Source organism: Coenobita brevimanus, chromosome 11 (assembly GCF_032717465.1).
Source record: "Coenobita brevimanus isolate Jiangsu-jjx chromosome 11, ASM3271746v2, whole genome shotgun sequence".
Taxonomy (NCBI): domain Eukaryota; kingdom Metazoa; phylum Arthropoda; class Malacostraca; order Decapoda; family Coenobitidae; genus Coenobita; species Coenobita brevimanus.
Genome location: NC_136964.1, coordinates 7,689,358 through 7,708,664, shown reverse-complemented (window position 1 = coordinate 7,708,664; position 19,307 = coordinate 7,689,358). Strand labels below are relative to the sequence as shown.

At 39.9% G+C, this 19,307-nt stretch overlaps 1 protein-coding gene across 1 annotated transcript in view; it reads right to left on the bottom strand.

Moving 5' to 3' along the window:
* Crk (Crk proto-oncogene, adaptor protein) overlaps positions 1-18,285 on the bottom strand; it is a 116,795-nt gene extending 98,510 nt beyond the window's left edge. Inside the window, exon 1 of the mRNA XM_080281296.1 lies at positions 18,237-18,285. The gene's annotated coding sequence lies outside the window, so the exon portion shown is untranslated. The remainder of the gene's footprint in view (positions 1-18,236) is intronic.
* Between the last annotated feature and the right edge of the window lie 1,022 nt (positions 18,286-19,307).

Genomic DNA, 19,307 nt, shown 5'->3' with positions numbered 1-19,307 from the left:
GGTGATTAGGATGATGATGCTTTCAGCCCCCACAGCTTTCCTTCACATGTATAACCCTTTCAGTAAATTCATCTGTCACACCATTAGTATTCACAATGCCATTTTATCTTTAAATCTTTTCAGTTGCTATTTACTAATTTATTTTTATTATATTTTCTTTAATTATTTTTTTTGCTAGGTGTGTCCTAACCTGAAAAGGATGTGCTGGGTTTTTAGCCAACAAAATTGCCTTTGCAAATATGACTGCAAACATAGGCAGGGTGGATGAGATTAAGTAACTTATGAGAATTGGAACAGAAGAAAAGGTAACAGAAAATCTATCTATCTATCTATAGCCTGACGCCCTAATCACGCAAAAGGGTGGCCGCAGACAAAACGCCTCCAAGTCGCTCTGTCACCCACCATTTGACTACCCTCCCCCCAACTCACCCCCCCTCCCTCATATACCTCTCAACTCCATCCCTCCACCTCATCCTTGGTCTACCTCTCCCTCTCCTTCCCTCCACCTCACCTACATACACCCTCTTAGTCAGTCTTTCATTCTCCATTCTCTTCACATGTCCCAATACATGTAGCATTAATGGAGTGGAGAGGTATATGAGGGAGGGAGGTGTGAGTTGGAAGCAGGGCAGTGAAATGGCTGGGGACAGGGCGATGTGGAGGCGATTTGTTTGTGGCCACCCCGTATGGGACTAGGGTGTCTGGCAATAGATAGATAGAAAGATTAATGATCCAAATGAAACAGTATGAATATATTTCAGAAATGAATAGCCAGCAATCTGTTATTTCACCTCTCCATCTTCTCATTTCCCTCTCTTGGTTATAATATCTATGTTGAGTAAGGTTTCATATGCTTCTCTGCCCATAAGCAATTCTCTTTGATATGATGTGTCAGGGAGGAAAGTGACTGATATGCCCTAAGTGTTAAGTATATACAGTGGAAGGTCTGCAGGAGATAAAACTTTTGACCATGAATGTACACTTAAAGGGCACACACACACACACACACACACACACACACACACACACACACACACACACACACACACACACACACACACACACACCGTAAAGTAAAGGTCGTATGCTTCATCATTAAATCGCAAAGTGGAGTGCAAAACCCGAATTTTTTTCTGGTCAATTTTGTAGTCTATCTACCTATCTATAGCCCGACGCCCTATTCCCGCAAAGGGTGACCGCAGACAAAACGCCTCCAAGTCGCTGTCACCCACCGTTTGACTGCCCTCCCCCCGACTCACTCCCCCCTCCCTCATATACCGTAGTGCATGTGATTATTACGCATGGCCAGCCTGCATCCCATACTATGGAATGAAGTCTCCAACCAAACAGGAAGGCCAATACATTCCATTACTGTCAAACACTTTAAGAATTGTTGTCAAAATTTTGGGGTCTGCATCCCACTTCTTGATTTCAGGTTTAAGTGTAAGACCCTAGGAGTGGGGATAATATTAAAAATGAAGGTGGTGGCGACCATCATCCACTCACTTGATGTAGTGCTGTCTACTTCTTCCTTAGCCTTTATCATTCTTTTTCTGTGCCTGCCCTCCTCTCTTCCTATTTCTCCCATCTTTCCTGTCACTACTTAATGCTTTTCTTTCCGTTACAGGTGGCTTTACATTGAGTGACAAGCCAAATGGTTTCCTGTAAGCCAAGAAACCATTTACAATGCTGGGTGGTAACCATATAACCAAACCATACATGCTCCCTACGTGTCAAGTGGGTTGGTGGAGGGTTAGTGCCCCTCCCTGTAAAACAAATAACCCAGAGTCAATGGCCACCCCGTAAGGGATTATGGCGTCTGGCAATAGATAGATAGACAAATAGAAAAACCATCTCATACTTAATTTAACCTGATGTAATCTAAAAAAAGTCTAACTATAATTAACCTAACTTAACTAACGTTGGGTCTGGTTAGTACTTGGATGGGTGACTGCCTGAGAACACCAGATGCTGTTGGCATCCCTACGTGTCAAGTGGGGTTGGTGGAGGATTAGTGCCCCTTCCTGTAAAACAATTAACTCTAAGCCCTTGGCCACCCCGTTTGGGATACATGGCGTCTGGCAATGAATGAATGAATGAACTATTTATGTGGTGCACAAAAAGTGTTGAAATGAACAGTAATTTGGTGAGAGAAAAGGAGGAAAAAAAGTGAGAGAGAGTGAGGTAGGTTCGGGATGACAATGAAGCCTGCTGGCCATTCTGTCACTGCATTTCCTGTCAGCAAGGAGGGGGGAGGGGGGGAGGGGGCCAGATGAGAGCAAAGCCACACAGGATGATGATGATGATGATGATGATGATGATGATGATGATGGTGATGATGATGATGATGATGATGATGATGATGATGATGATGATGATGATGATGATGATGATGATGATGATGATGATGATGATGATGATGATGATGATGATGATGAAGATGATGACAATGATGATGATGATGATTATGATGATGACGACGACAATGATGATGATGAAAATGACATTGATAACTTCCATTGAAAACAGTTATAATATTCTACAAAAACTCTGGAATCCAAAGACTTCTGCCAAGTAAAGCTCAGTAATCCTCATATTACTGCAATAAAAGTTTATCTCTAATATGGTATGTAAATTTCTTCTCGGTGATTTTGAAAGAATCTTCATTGCAGTATGGTGCTTCCTGCCACAAAACTGGTAAAAAAAAAATCACATTGCAACCAGAGAGCTATTGTTGTTTACAGTTACAGTATTTGCATTCAGAATTAAACTAACTAATTAACATTCTTACTCATTTAGGTATCATTTTCACAGCAACTTCTTCAATATTCTGCACTTTAAAATTATCATAAATTTTTAAACACTGCAAAAGAGGTTGTTTCATATTTAAAAAGATGCTGACTAATTAACATTCTTGCTCATGTAGGTATCATTTTCACTACACCAGTTCTTCAATATTCTGCACTTTAAAATCATCATAAAGTTTTAAACACTCCAAAAGAGGCTGTTTCATATTTAAAGAGTCATGAAATAGCAGAAACTGTTGTCACTGGCGGTAGGGGAAGTAGGCAGGATGTGTGGCAAAGGTTAGCCCTGATAACTTTCACTTTCACTGAACCTTCAGATACCAGTACAAACCACTGCTGACCACTCTTACCACAAACAAAGCACAACTCAATTAGCGGATTTACGGTACAGAACTATAACAATACTGTACACTGATGGAGAGCGAGAGACTGATGAGGAGAGTGTATGTGAGTGAGGTGGACGGGGGGGAGGGGGAAGGGGAAGCCAAAGATGAGATGGAGGAATAAAGTGGAGAGGTATGTGAGAGATGGGGGTGTTAGCTGGGAACAGGGCAGTGAAATGGTGGGGGACAGGGCGACATGGAGGCGATTTGTTTGTGGCCACCCCTTACGAGATTACAGCATCTGGCAACAGATAGACAGACGTATAGTTCTCATTAGAAGTTTGAGATTTATAGAAAGCTAATCCAGTATATATATTCCTTTGAAGTATAGGGCCCAGAGGCTAGGCAAAAGTATCAATAAAGAACAATAAAAAGTGGATGACATGCCTACCTAGATTTTGCATGACCTGCCTACCTAAAATGTACATGACCTGCCTACCTAAAAGTGGATGACCTGCCTACCTAAAATGTACATGACCTGCCTACCTAAAGTGTACATGACCTGCCTACCTAAAATGTGGATGACTTGCCTACCTCGCATCACACTGCCCAACAAATTTCCAGTTCTCTCTTGAGAGGTGAGCTTGTAACCTAGGAAATCTTGCAAGTCAGCTTAACACTCTCAGTTTAATGATGTCGTCTGGCATTATCTGTCTACCTATGACTAGACACCATAATCCAGTAAGAGGTGGTTGTTTGTAACCAAGCTAGTTGTTTTACAAGGAGGGGCACTAACCCTCCACCAACCCACTTGTCAACATGTAGGGAGCACGTATGGGTTGGTTATATGGTTACCACCCAGCGTTGTAAATGGTTTTCTGGCTTACAGGAACCCATTGGGCTTGTCACTCAATGTAAAGCCACCTGAAATGGAAAGAAGAGTAATAAAAAGTGACAGGAAAGATGGGAGAAAAAACAAGAGAGGAGGGCAGACACTGAAATGCAATGTTAAAGGTGGAGGAAAAAGTAGGCAGCACTACATCAAGCGCATGGATGATGGGTTTAGCAGGAATAAAATAATAAAGCTTAAAACTCAGCTTAATGATGTTGTCTGGCATCAGAGGGCATAAAAAAAATAAAAGTTGTTCCAATCATTTACCTTTGTACAGTATCTATCTATAGCCAGACACCTTAATCCCATTGGGGTGGCCACATACAAATTGCCTCCATGTCACCCTGTTCCCCGCCATTTCACTGCCCTCCCCCCAGTTCACACACCCCAATCAAGAAAGAGTTAATGATTTTTTTATTATTATTATTGTTATGCGAGGAAGACGGAACCAAAGGCTGAGCCCATGGAATGTTCCTTTCAAAAAAAAAGAACAACAACAAAAGAGAGCCAAATTCAAGATCCATTCATTTCGTGATGCCTGGACACACTGCGTTTGAAAGACTGGAGATCAAAAGAAGTAGGAAATACAGACAGAGAGAGACAGTTCCAGAGCTGACCTGTTGCATAAATGAAGGACTGGGAGTAACAATCTCAGGCTCCTATAATTCACTCTCAAATGAATAAAAAACATCTTGCATATGCTATACTAAAAATACGAGACTTGCCCTGACCAAAAACATTACCAGACAGTAGCAGAATATTATATCACTCTATCTATAGCCAGACACATCATGGAAGGTGGGGCCATAAATGAATTGCCTCCATGTCACCTTGCCCTCTGCCATCATTGTGCCCATGTCCAATTCACACTCCCTTTGCCCTCATACTGGTACCTCTCCATCCTAACCCTCCATCTCATCATTTGGTCTCCCTTTCCCCTACATACCAGCACCTCTCCAGTCTATCCCTCCATCTCATCCTTTGGTCTCTCCCTTCGTCCACATACTGATACCTCTCCATCCTAACCCTCCATCTCATCATTTGGTCTCTCCTTTCTCCTACATACCAGTGCCTCTGCAGCCTATCCCTCCATCTCATCCTTTGCTCTCCCCTTTGCCCATATACTGATACCTCGCCATTCTAACTCTCCACCTCATCATTTGGTCTCTCCCCCAACATACCGGTACTTTTCCAGCCTATCCCTCCATCTCATCCTTTGGCCACCCCCCTTTCCCCTTCACATCTTCACCTCAGTTTCATACATTCTGCTTGTCAATCACTCATTCTCCATTCTCTATACACTGCCAAACAGAATTTTACCAGGCTATTTTTCTGTAATTCGCTCTGACCTTAACAGAAAAAAAAATAATGCAACTTAAAGCAAAAGACTTATTGTACTGATGAAGTATATCAAGGCTGTATCTAACCTCTCCAGCTCCGAAAGCCTACTCTAAGCTGAATAAAATCAACAGAGAAAGCAAAAGTAAAAAGAAAAAGACATTCCTACACTGAATGAGTACAAGATGGCTGAGTTCATGTCAGTTTTGTTTTTACTGTATGAAGATCTGTAACCTCTTTCAGCTCAGTTGATGGTCAGAGGCAGTTAGACTGGAGGGATGATTTGACTGCTAACCAAGGAGACTCATTCCTACCTTATAATTATGGCTCATCACATTCAATGCAACCAAAACTTAGCACTGAATTTGTAAGAGTAGCTCAGTTCCAAAATATGAACACTCACTACCTATTACACATCATCTAGTCAACAAAATACCCAGGAATGGAACAGAATTTTGTGTTACCTAACCAAAATTATCTCAAAGCCTCACTTGCTTCTAACATTAACTCAAAACAGCCAAACATATTTTATCTCCTTCAAAATGTAAGGAACCAAGCTAGACTACCATAATCCAGTACATTTAAGGGTATATAACCAGACTACTTCCCTCAGTGGCATTACATGACTGAAAAAATTTAGTTACCTCTTGGGAAGTGACTCTGTGAAGGCCCTAACTCCATGTGGGGCACTCTGATCACTGAACCACTCTGAATTATCCAAGCAACATTATCACATACATGCAATTGTTCAGATTACTAATTAGCAACACTATTTATGAAAGATTTGTTGCTAGATAACTCCCTTTGCAACACAGCACATCATCCGTATGTACACACAGTAAAAATTATCACTACAACTCCTTCACAACACAAACAAATACAACAAATGAAAGTCTTGATAAATGGCTTGTGAGACATTTCCTTGATTAAAATACATAAACCTTTGCTCTATCCATTAATTCTATAATGAAAAATTCTGCAATAGTCCCGAATGGCATCTTGCAAACATTAATGCTTTACCAACCCTACTGACACAACTGGACTGTTCTGTGTGACAATCAGCAGACCCATCTCTTATACTGATATACACTATTAATTTTTTTAATGTTACAATGTTAATGCTCGCTCTCTCTCTCTCTCTGTTTTATCTTGAAATAAACAACTTTGCTGGCTTATGGCCTTTGGTTCTTTCTTCTTTGCATATGAGAAAAACATACATTCCATCTTTATTTAGTTGAAGCCTTTTTATCTTCACAATAAACACATTCAGTACATGGGTATAACAGTAATTTCTTGGTACTGTACTGTACTGGCTACTGTTTTCACAAATGAAGTGGCTGGGGGAGGTGGTGGTCATGTGGTCTGAAAAGCAGTACTGCGTGGAAGGGTTCGGGTTGGAGCTGGGAACAGTCTGATGACCGGAATTTTGTCAAAACAGATTTTACTTATCTTCTACAAGACCTTCTGACATGTCATAAAAACACCCCTGCTAATGCTAACACAAGAGCCCTGGATGAGACATGCCTGGACATGTCCCTAATAACTGCATTGCACCAGTTCTGCATGAGGAAGCTCTAGCATATACAGAACTGTACTACAGTACTGTGTACGGATGATGGATACTAGTGCCGAACAAGAAACACATGATGGTGTGGTACAACTAAGAGGTTAGCTGGGGTTTATGGACTGGACTGTCAAGTATATGCCCTGAGGTGCACACATTATAGGGGGAAAAAAAAGTTATACTGTAATGTTGTAATGTAATACATTACTGTACAACAGTCACTGCACCAAAAGGATTTGTTTTTATCACTCACATTTACTGCTTGAGTGGATAACTTATCAGACAGCCACATGAGGCATACCAAATATGAATTTGGTAGACAACAGCCAGGGATAAGCAAAAAATGGAGTACAGTACTGTACTACACTGCATAGCTGGTGAAGCCAAGGATGCAAAGTCAACAGTACAAAAGGATACAAAAGGATAATTGTTCTTTTTGAACACTGACTTAACATGAGGCCTCAAGGTCAACTTTTATATGTTTGGAAGGACAACAAAGATCAGCATACTGTGCATGATATTTTACACAAATGTGAGGGACAGTTTACTCTGGTTGAGAAACTCACTAAAATATGAATCATGTTCTACACATTCAGAGTTAAGATCACGCACCACCAAACTGTAAATAATTACCTACCATACGTTGTTCATAATGCACATACCGGTACTATATAAACTATGGCAAACAATAGATACTGTACACATAAAGACACAGTATTAAACAATTCATTTTGTTCATCTACTCATCAGAATTGAACATGGGGGGAAAGAACATTTACATTCAACAGTGAAGCAAACCACGGACCAATTTTAAGAAGTAACAACACAAGTGAACTAAGTCAAGGCCAAGGCATAATGAGAAATTAATCCTTTATGCACACTTCTATGCTCACACTTACTGTATCTAATTAGTTTTCTGATACCTGTTGCTGATTCTAAAAATGGTAAATGGGTATATGTGGCAGTTTTGCTTAATTTAACCACTCCACTCCTATTTCCTTCATCTTTCCAGTCACTTATTATTACTCTTCTTTCCTTTTCAGATGGCTTTACACTGACTGACAAGCCTAATGGTTTCCTGTAAGCCGGGAAACCATTTACAACGCTGGGTGGTAACCATATAACCAACCCATACATGCTCCCTACATGTTAGCAAATAGGTTGGGGGAGGGTTAGTGCCCCTCCCCATAACACAACTAACTCAAAGACAAATGACCACCCCTTAAGGGATTATGGTCTCTGGCTATAATGAAACTCTGATGGCATAGTTATTACAGTATTTTATTCTCGCAGTCACCTGAGGATTCTCTTTTGCTTTATGGAACTCTTTCATAGTGAGAGTTTAGTGGAGATCACTTTTAACTCCTTTAATGCATGAGGTTCATCATTCCCCATAGTTAAATCATGTGAAGGTGGCTAGAATAAAATACAAAATACATCACTGGACTAAAGGGATGAACATAATAAAATAACTGTAGGGGAACACACAGTGATGCCACCACCTATGCAGTATGAGAGTCCAGGAACAATATACAGTACTGCACAGGCAATCCTCATTATACACCCAGGATGAGCTCCAATTTTTTTTTTCTCTCTCCCTCTCTTTGATGCAAGGAAGAAGGAACCAAATGCTAGAACCCCACAAGTTTGTTCCCTCAGAGATAAAAACAAAAACAAGACAGCAGAGAACCAAACTCAAAATTTGTTACATTAATCCCTCATTTTTCATGCCTTCAACTTTGCCAGCTTGAATTACAGTCTTCATGTACGAGTAAGTCAACACAAAATACACTAGTTTAAGGTGTAATCTGGGGTGGGTTTACCAGATTTACGGTTCAATCCTCCAAAAATACATCTTCAAATAGTAGATTCCAGTCTGGTAATGCTTGGGGGAACTACAAAGGATTTTTAGGAAATCTCATAGTTAAAGGATGACTGTGGGGACCCTTTTAGATGGGGTTGCATTATTCTCGGATTTTTGCAAATCATGGATGTGTCTGTTTCCAAACACCCACGAAAAACAATGAATAACCATCAAAACTTTTCTATCTATCTATCTACCTGTATCTATCTATTGCCAGACACCTTAATCCCATAAGGGGTGGCCACAAACAAATCGCCTACATGTCGCCCTGTCCCCTGCCATTTCACTGGTCCACAACTTATTATTATTACTTTTTTTTAATGCAAGGTAGGAATCAAAGGCTGTATCGTGTATGAAAAACTGGCAGAATTGTTTTATAGGTAACAACAGAACTATCACTTACATTCGTAGTCTTACTGGATAAGGAAGCTCCTTAACACACCTTCCTAAGTGATTTGATTTGCTTATTACTCCTTACTCTCCTCTTCAGTGTCATTTAAATCATTCCAATACCACCATACTCAGCATAAATAGCATATAAATTGATAGCAACTAGCTCTATCCAAAAATAAGTCACTAAGGAAGAGGTGCTAGGGAACTGCTTTAACTGATGAGAATACAGACCCCACACCCTTATGACATACGGTACTCTCAACTAAAGAAAACCATTTTTTCTTTTTTTTTTAATGCAAGGAAGAAGGAACCAAAAGCCGGAAACACTCAAGATTGTTCCCTCCAAGTAAAAATTTAAACAAAATAAGAGGCAGCAAAATACAAGATCCGTTCATTTTGGGTAGGTGGGATAGAACAGCAGACTGTCCCAAGAACAGAAATGCAGACTGTCCCAAGAACTGAAGAGCAGACTGTCCCAAGAACTGAATAGCAGACTGTCCCAAGAACTGAATAGCAGACTGTCCCAAGAACTGAATAGCAGACTGTCCCAAGAATAGAACCGCAGACTGTCCCAAGAGCAGAATAGCAGACTGTCCCAAGAATAGAACTGCAGACTGTCCCAAGAATAGAACTGCAGACTGTCCCAAGAATAGAATAGCAGACTCTCCCAAGAACAGAATAGCAGACTCTCCCAAGAACAGAATAGCAGACTGTCCCTAGAATAGAATAGCAGACTGTCCCAAGAATAGAACTGCAGACTGTCCCAAGAATAGAACTGCAGACTGTCCCAAGAATAGAACTGCAGACTGTCCCAAGAATAGAATAGCAGACTGTCCCAAGAATAGAACTGCAGACTGTCCCAAGAATAGAACTGCAGACTGTCCCAAGCATGAGAGGGTTAATGGTACTGTGCAGCATTAGTAGTAACACTCACACTTGTATGATTCACTTTCAACTGAATAGTCATCTAGCAGTTACTGGAAAAGAACAACAGAATTGTCCCAACCAAGACAGCATTACTCAAGAGATTATTTATAGCTTACCATGAACTAAGCAGGAAAAAAAGAACGGAAAAAAGAAAAAGGCAACACACGCCAAGGATGTCCTGTGCATTAGTATTTATGATATACAAAGACAGTAAATCTTGGGGGAGATAACTCATGTGGGGGAATGCAGTTCTCTCTACAGGGGTGAGTGGAATGCAGCTCACTTCTGGGACAAAAGCACTCTCTTCTATTTATCTGGCATGACTGGTCTGTTTTTACCCGAAAGAACTGGACCAGTCCCAAAACTTGAATACTGAGCTGCCACTCCCACAACTGGTGCTGATGAAGAGCATACATATTTTCCTGCTGTGCACCCTGGGTGGAGCAGCTGCAGCATCCACCCAGGAGCCAAACCTCAAACTCCAACTGTAGGCAAAGCCCACAGAAAGAACTGCTTACCTGTGGCTGATGGGTCTGCTCAACTAGGCAGACCAGGATTACCAAGGCAACAACAACAACAACTCCCACAACTTATATACTATGCTGTGGTTGCATGAAATTCAATGAACCTTAGACATGACAGGAGGAAGGGATGAGTCTCCTTGGATACTGGTAAAATCAACTTTCCAATCTGACCACAGTGCCATTAATTGCGCTAAAGAGATTTTTGTTGAGGTAGAAAAAACTACACAGTGATTTCAGCAAGAATTACCACAAAGACAGCAACTCCACTGTACATTAATGTAAAAAGGCACAGTAGCACTGCTTACAATGGATTAACATTTTAAAATACTCTCCTCTCCCCTTTCATGTACCTCTACACCCCATCCCTCACCTCATCCTTGGTATCCCCATCCCAAACATCCCCTTCACCTCACTCATAAGTATTCTCCTAAGCAGTCTCTCATTTTCCCTTCTTACATGTACTATATCTCTACACCTCATCCCTCACCTCATCCATGGTATCCCCATCCCAATGGTCCCCTTCACCTCACTCACAAACATTCTCCTAAGCAGTCTCCCATTTTTCCCTATTTCCACAGAGCCATACCATCTCACGGCACTTCTAATGCTTTCTGGCACAGGCACAGCAATACCACAACATTCACTTCCTTAACTGTTTGTCTACCTACCACATACAGGATTTCCACAGCTCTAGCTCTTGTGTCCTTCCAACAGCGTCCAAAGTCCACTTCCGTAGGTTAGAGAGAGAATCAAAATACTGTACTGTCATGCAGCAAGGTTTTTACTTCAATGCTCACTTCCTATTCCTTATCAATACTCTCAGTTGCCACATGCACTTTTACATGCCAAGTAACCACATGTATATTTAGTTGATAAGGTGCAACATATAATTTTTGGTTGCTAAGTTGCCACATGTATTTTGGTTGCTAAGTTACCACATGTGTTTTGGTTGCTAAGTTACCATATGAATTTTTTGTTACTAAGTTGCCACATGTATTTTTAGATGCTAGGCTGCCACATGTATTTTTAGTTATTTGCAGTAAGTTTCCAAATGCATTTTTCATTGCCAAGTTGCCATATGCATATTTTGTTGCCAAATTGCCACCTGTAGCTTTATTTGTTAAGCTGCCACTTGTTTTTTAAATGTCAAGTTGCCATAGCTATGCATTTTTAGTTGCCAATTCGCAATATACATTTTAGTTGCCAAGTTGCCCCAAGTAATTTTTTGTTAAATTGACACAAGTATTTTCAATGAACATAACTACTGTCTATTATGTTTATGTGTGTTTTGCATGACATTATGAAAAAATATACAGCACTGCCCCTAGTTTTTCCTATTACTGTAATTTTCACATCAGACATTCAATTCTTATGGATTCTGTACTGCATTAACCCCTTCAGCTCAATTATGTAATTAATTATATTTTACGCCTGCTGCTACCAAAATCAGTACCGTAATTCTATTCAGTATACAAGAGAATACCAGTGATGAAGGGAATTGTAACTTGGTGAAGGCTATCTCTAACTCTCTCAAGTCTGATGGGTCTATCTATCTATCTATTGCCAAACGCCTTAATCCCATAAGGGGTGGCCATCAACAAATCGCCTCCGTGCTGCCCTGTCCCCTGCCTTTTCATTGCCCTGCTCCCAGCTCACACCCCCCTCTCTCATATACCTCTCCACTCCATCCCTCCATCTCATTCTCGGCCTTCCCCTCCCTATCCCGCCCTCCACCTCACTCACATTATACACATATGGTACACAACATGGAGGGGTTAATATTTAGAGACTGGGGATATTTTTTTCAATTAGTTCCTGCAATTTCCTGTTGATTTTATTTAGCTTATGTTAGACTTTTTGAACTGGAGGGGTTAGATGAAGCCTTAATAAACTCCTCCATTTCGTATCATTTATAAAGGCTCTAACATCCTTGCATACCCGGTACATCAACCTCGGTCACCTAAAGGCGGCTTTGCATGCTGTTCGATCTCTGACAGTCTCCCTATTCAGTCCCTCATTCCTCCAGTATAAGCGACAATTCCTGATGAAAATAATATAATCTAGAAGTAGCAAGAATAAACTAAAAAGGGACATAAACAGATTCATGGGGTTAAGGGATATGTTGACAATACTTTTTACTTTAATTTGGCCTATAACTGCTCTCTCTCAATCTTCAATACTGAGCCGTGACAACAGAGTATGAGTTGAAGTTGATGCTAGTCATAAAGAAGTGCTGTAGAAAGTATGCATAGCACTACCGTTGTCATTTTCAGCAAGTGAGGTGCATGAAAGAAGCTGAAAAAGGACAAAGATCTGCGAAAATGACAGTGACAGGGAAGTGCTACGAAAAGAACGTAAAGTGGTAGCACTGTCATTTGCTGATACTAAGCTGTGTGAAAGAAGCTGCAAAAGAACAAATATCCAAGCCAAGCTGAGATGAAAGAAATATTGGTAAAGGCTTGGTAAGTTTTCGAAGGTTTTAGTGAGTGTTTCACTGTGTTTGCCTGCACAACATGGTGAGGATGATAATGGATTACATACTCTTCATCTATAATATGCAAGGTTAAGTCCCTATCAAACTACACTAAACAAGAAATTTAAGTACAGATAACAAGCAAGTTTTATGATGAAAATAGTTAATGGCATGAAAAACAATCTATCTATCTATCTATCTATCTATTGCCATGCTGGGTGGTAACATTATAACCAACCAACACGTGTTCCCTACATGACAAGTGGGTTGGCGGAGGGTTAGTGCCCCTCTCCGGAGAACAACTAACTAAAAATACGAACAGCAACCATGAAAAACACAAACCAAACCTTTCCTACGACATCCAGTAAATGCAGTACCAAACCCAGCTGTACTTTGGTGAGTCTACATTACCATACTCTATCTATCTATAGCAGGTGCCTTCATCCCAAAGAGGGTGGCCACAAATAAACTGCCTCCATATCACCCTCTCCTCTGCTATCAGGTTACCCTTTCTTCAACTTATACCCCCTCACTCTTATATCTCTCCATAATACTTCTGAACACACACACACACACACAAACTTAAGTGATGGAAGGGTGGAGACTCTAATAAGTGTTATCCTTAAATGCCAAAACTGCATCAATACATGTTATCATTTAGCCTACTGGTGAATACATTTGGCAGCAGTAATAATGAACTTAAAAAATAAATAAAATAAAAAATAAAAATAAACACAGGATTAACCTCTTCTCTATGATGATATTTATAAAAATATACCTGTTGCTACCATCACACAATTTCATCAAGCTCTGACAGTATTTTCTTATGCAAAAAGAAAGAAAATCAAAGGCTGGTACCGGTAGCTCAGAAACAGACAGCCTTTCCAGAAAACATTTAAAAAAACAGCAAAAATCAAGGTCCATTTCCTTCTGAGGTACAAGGACACAATGCATTTAAAATAATGGAAGGATGTACAGGCTGTCAAAAACTGTTCCTACCTACCTACCTACTGCCAGACGCCATAATCTCGTAAGGGGTGGCCATTTGACTTTGAGTTAGTTGTTTTACGAGGAGGTTCCACAGTTGATAAATTGCACAGGTACTGTTTATGAACAGCTACAAGAGTACTGGTCAACATTTGCATTACGGAGTTACAATGAAAAGGAGTGACAGTGCACTGCTTAGGGGTTACTGCAAAACTGCAAGTCAACAATTCAGAAGATACACAAAGCTATACTGAACCCATTGTCTGAAAAACCTCTTCTACACTGAATGAAATTTCTCTGAAGATGACAAGAATACAGTATAAAAATGAAAACAACATCCCTATATAATGGTATAAAATGGTACCAGTATAGATGCTTAAAAGTTATAAATGGAGCTAATACAATACAATAATTCCACACTTTACAGGCTTTCACTTAACACATTTTTCACTATAAAGCTTGCAATTGAGTGGCAGTTGCTTGGTAAGGCTGGAAAAATCTTGGGCCCCTGGCTGTGCAACTTGAATGCACACCTCCACTTTTCAACTGATTACAACACAGCAGCACCCAAATGAGGTGGTAGGTGGTGGCAACAATCATTGACACGTAATATAGTGCTGCCTACTCCTTCCTTCACCTTTATCATTCTTTTCCAGTCTGTCCTCCTCTCTTCCTATTTCTCCCATCTTTCCTGTCATTTTTTATTACTCTTCTTCCTTTTTCAGGTGGCTTTACATTGATTGACAAGTGTAACGGTTTCCCATAAGCCAGGAAACCATTTACTGTACAATGCAGGGTGATAACCATATACCATAACCAACTCAAATGTGTTTCCTGCATGGCAGCAAGTGGGTTGGCAGAGGTTTGGTGTCCCTCTCCGTAAAACTAACTCCACGACAAACAGCCACCCTTTAATGGGATTGTGGCATCAGGCTGTAGATACAGTAGGTATATACATAAGAAGGAAATGAGGTCTTGCTAATAAGAAGGGCTACAGTCCCTGAACACTACTACACCTATCCCACAAGCATTGGAACACTTTTCACACAGTATGCCACTGTCCACTATGAAATGGCCAGGATGTGCAGTGAAGGGTTGGGGTTGGCACAGCATACACAAACACAGATCTCAATATATCATTTTTCTTTAGTTTGCTTATGGACTTCAATATTTGATACACCCTCCTATACCCAGTCAAAATATATAATCCATCTTGGTAATCAATTGCAGCCTTGAATACCATTTTATATTATCAGTCTTCTTGCTGGAACACAACACTCATTTAACACGATATTCAACAAACACAGTAGTTTTTAGGATCACAACTACAATGTTAAGTGAGGAATTACTGTACTTTCTTTGTAAAAATAGGTTTGCTTCACATCTGATTTATTATGCTATCTATCTATCTATTGCCAGATGCCATAATCCCGTAAGGGGTGGCCACAAAAAAATTGCCTCCATGTCGCCCTGTTCCCCGCCATTTCAATGCCCTGCTTCCAGCTCACACCTTCCTCTCTCGTATATCTCTCCATCCCTCCATCTCATTCTCGGCCTCCCTCTCTCTCTCCTCCCCTCCGCCTCACTCACATACTCTCTTCTTGTTAGTCTCTCACTCTCCATCCTCTCCACATGGCCAAACCACCTCCATGTATTTCTCCTATCGCTTTCTATCACATCCACATCCACACCACAACGCTTCTTCACTTCCTCATTTGTCAGTCTGTCTCTCCATGTAACTCCACATGCTCATTTAACACGATTTTCAATTAACATAGTAGTTTTTAGGATCACAACTACAATGATGAGGAATTACTATACTTTCTTTGTAAAAATAGGTTTGATTAACATCTGTTTTATTATGCATACCTGTATTAACTTTCACCATAAAGACATTTTTTCAACTTCAACATGGGGACTTGGGGCTGTTCGGCCAGACTGCCTAGGGAACGACTAGCTACTACTACTACTACTTATAAAGGATCTTACTGCATTTTCTTTGTAAAAATAAATTTACTTCACATCTGACTTATTATGCATACCTGTATTACCTCTTTCACTATGATGATCTTTCTTCAGCTTCAATACAGCTTATCTGGTATTATTTCAGAATTACTCTACACTCAACAAACGGAGAATGAAATTAATGTGTTTGTCATTTAGCTTATGCAATTTTAATCAATTTCTCTTCTATATACATGTTGCAAATGCAAGTTTTAGTACTAAGTAGATAAGGAGTGGGAGTGGGGGTTGTTCAGCTTGTGGCTCCATCCATTATCGAATCTACGTCCACACTAAATTAAATTCGGTTCTCTGTCCATTATCAAATCTACATCCAGACTAAATTAAATTAGGTTAGGTTAAGTTACATGCAAGAAAAGACAGCGATAGGAGCAAGAGACTCCCACTCCCCATCTCCTTTTCTTATGTACGGTACGAAGAAAAGCATTTGAAACGAATGTTTATGTAAGAGGAAGTGCTTAGAAGTGCTTAAATTCAACAATGAGCATATTAATCTAAGTGTCAGTTAGTTAGGTGTAATTTCGAAAATTTAACACTTATCCAACTAGTAATGGTTCTTAGGTGGTGAAGAGGTTATTGAATTACATACCACACCCTTCATATTCAATGTCTCCTAAGAAAAGTCTGATGATAGCCTGAATAAACCAAGACTCGCATTCTGGTTGGCTACAGACACTCCCAAACACTTTTTCCTTACAAACTTATTTCTGGACATGGCACAATACTATCCTCTTGTATGCTGTACAGTCTATACAAATTATTTCAATGTAAGAATCCCATAAATAACAGAAAACTAATACAGTGTTACAGTATGGCAAATAAATCAATAAAGGAAAAGGTGCTAGGTACAGCAGTCAATAAATATAAGCACTCAGGTTAGGTTGCTTGGGACAGAGAGAGAATTTTTTCAGTTTGCACATGAAATAAGGAGCAGGGATGAAAAAAGGAATTTCTATCTATATGTCTATACCCAACTGCCATTAGCCTGTAAGGGGTGGCCATTTGTCCTTGAGTTTTTCTACATATAAAACCTAGAGTCTATGCCTTACACACGTGGAATTGAGCCTTTTTGTTCCCTCTCTCTCTTTTTTTTTTCTTTTTTTTTATGCAAGGAAGAAGGAACCAAAGGCCAGGAGCCCACAACCCATTCCTTCCAAGAAATAATACGTTACCCAACTTTTCCTACTAATTTTTGAGTCAAGAAACCACTATCTACAGTATATCTGAATTCAAAGCTTTTTTTTACAGAGCAGAGGCATAAAACTTAGTGATATGAGCTTAGGTTAAAATAATCAGTAAAGAAGTAACTATACTCTTTTTAAACTAACTTGGCCCAGATTTTAGTCATTTCATAGCTTATTTTACATTGTTCAGTGGCAGAAAAAGACAATATTAAAGTTTTACCTTCTTTTCATTGCACTTCTTCATGACTAGCATCATATTCTAGTGCTAATCTATTTTTACAACTCACTACTGATGATGAAGGGATGGCAATTTTAGGCCAAGTTAGAGTCAAATGGGTATTGTACTCAACATTTTATAAGTTAATGTATAGCAGAGAAAAGTTGCATGCAAGGAAAAGATAGGATAGCCCAAATCTTACAAGAAGCTAGTAGGTAGATTCTAAGTTTTATCTATCTAACCCAGCCCAACCATCCACTCATCGCAACAACTTAACACCCTCACCCCACGAGTTAATATAAAGAGGTAATTATTCACAGCACTGCAATTAGGAGTCAGGATAGGCTAGGCTGGGTATGCAAGAACGTTATTTAGAGTTGGGTTCTTTACAGGACTTTTCTTACGTACACAATATTGCTTCATACCTGACTCATCCAATCTAACCCGTATTAACCCAATGGACCCTTCTTGTATTAAATAATTATCCAGGAACGGGGCACCCTGGGGCAGGGAAGGGTCTGAGACAGCATTTCGGCTTAAATTTTACAGGAAGGTGATAAGAGAGGCTTTGGGTTTATCTGTTGAGATGCCTGGCCCTGCCCAAACATAATTCGCAGTCCCACCCCTGACCATCCATATATTCCCACTGCACCTATTAATCTGGGTAAACAGGGCCAAGGAGACGGCAAGAAAGAGACAAGGATAGCAATTCTTGAGTTACCTGTGCAGGGAAGCGGTGATAAGATAAGGTAGGTGTGCAACCAACCTACCCCGATGGGTGCACAAGTAAATATAAAAGCTTCCGCCGCGCCCCGCCAGATGTCACCACATCCTACACGGCACTGCACGCCAGATGGTTCTTTACAGCCTTATCACACCCAACGTCAGCCCATGCCTAGTAGTTTTATCCACCAATATATGCCGAAAATATGTTTATTTGAATTGTCCGGATTGGGAGAGGTAAATATGAAAGTCCGTCAATACTCAGTCTTCGAAAAAATCTTAACCAACTGTACACCGCACACCAACCCGTGGCAATAAAGTTAGGTCTCCATTTAATTGCTGGGGTTAAGGAGAATAAATATGTAGGTAAAGATGCATAAAAGTGTTATTTTAATAGCTTTAGCACACCCATGGTTATTCAATTTATATGTTAATGTCAAATACTTCGTAACAGAAAGGTTGGTGTGAATTCATAAACGTTCTTAACCAACTATGTCTTGTCGATTTATTGCCTCATTACACCCTATATAAACCCATGGCAATTGTTTTTGTCTAACATATCCCTCAAATTTAGTTTGGATCGGAGATAACATGAAGAGTGACTGATATTCATAACCTTATTACACCCTATCATAAACCATCACTATTATATTTACCTATACAGTAACCCCCCATCTTTAGTTCTTCATTTAAACTGCCTGGATTATATATATAGGGAAATGCCATTAAGAAAATAGTAAGTATCTTTCCACGGACCTTCATAATTTTACCATGATCCCCCATTTCTATCCATCAATATGTCCCAGAAATTTTCTGTTTTAGTTCACAAACCCACTTTCAGAAGATATCAATGATTTTCGGGACCATAAGTAGTATTCATCAGTATAAATGACTTTTCTTCCATGGCACATCCTTTCCGAATTGGTGTGAGACAATAATAATCTAGGGATGTATGGGGGACGAAACTCCCCAACCCTCCCGATAGGTGTTGCGGAATCTTAAAATCGAACAATTAAAAAAACAAAACAAAAAATCTTGGACTTAAAAACGAGTGAGGGTTGACTTAAAA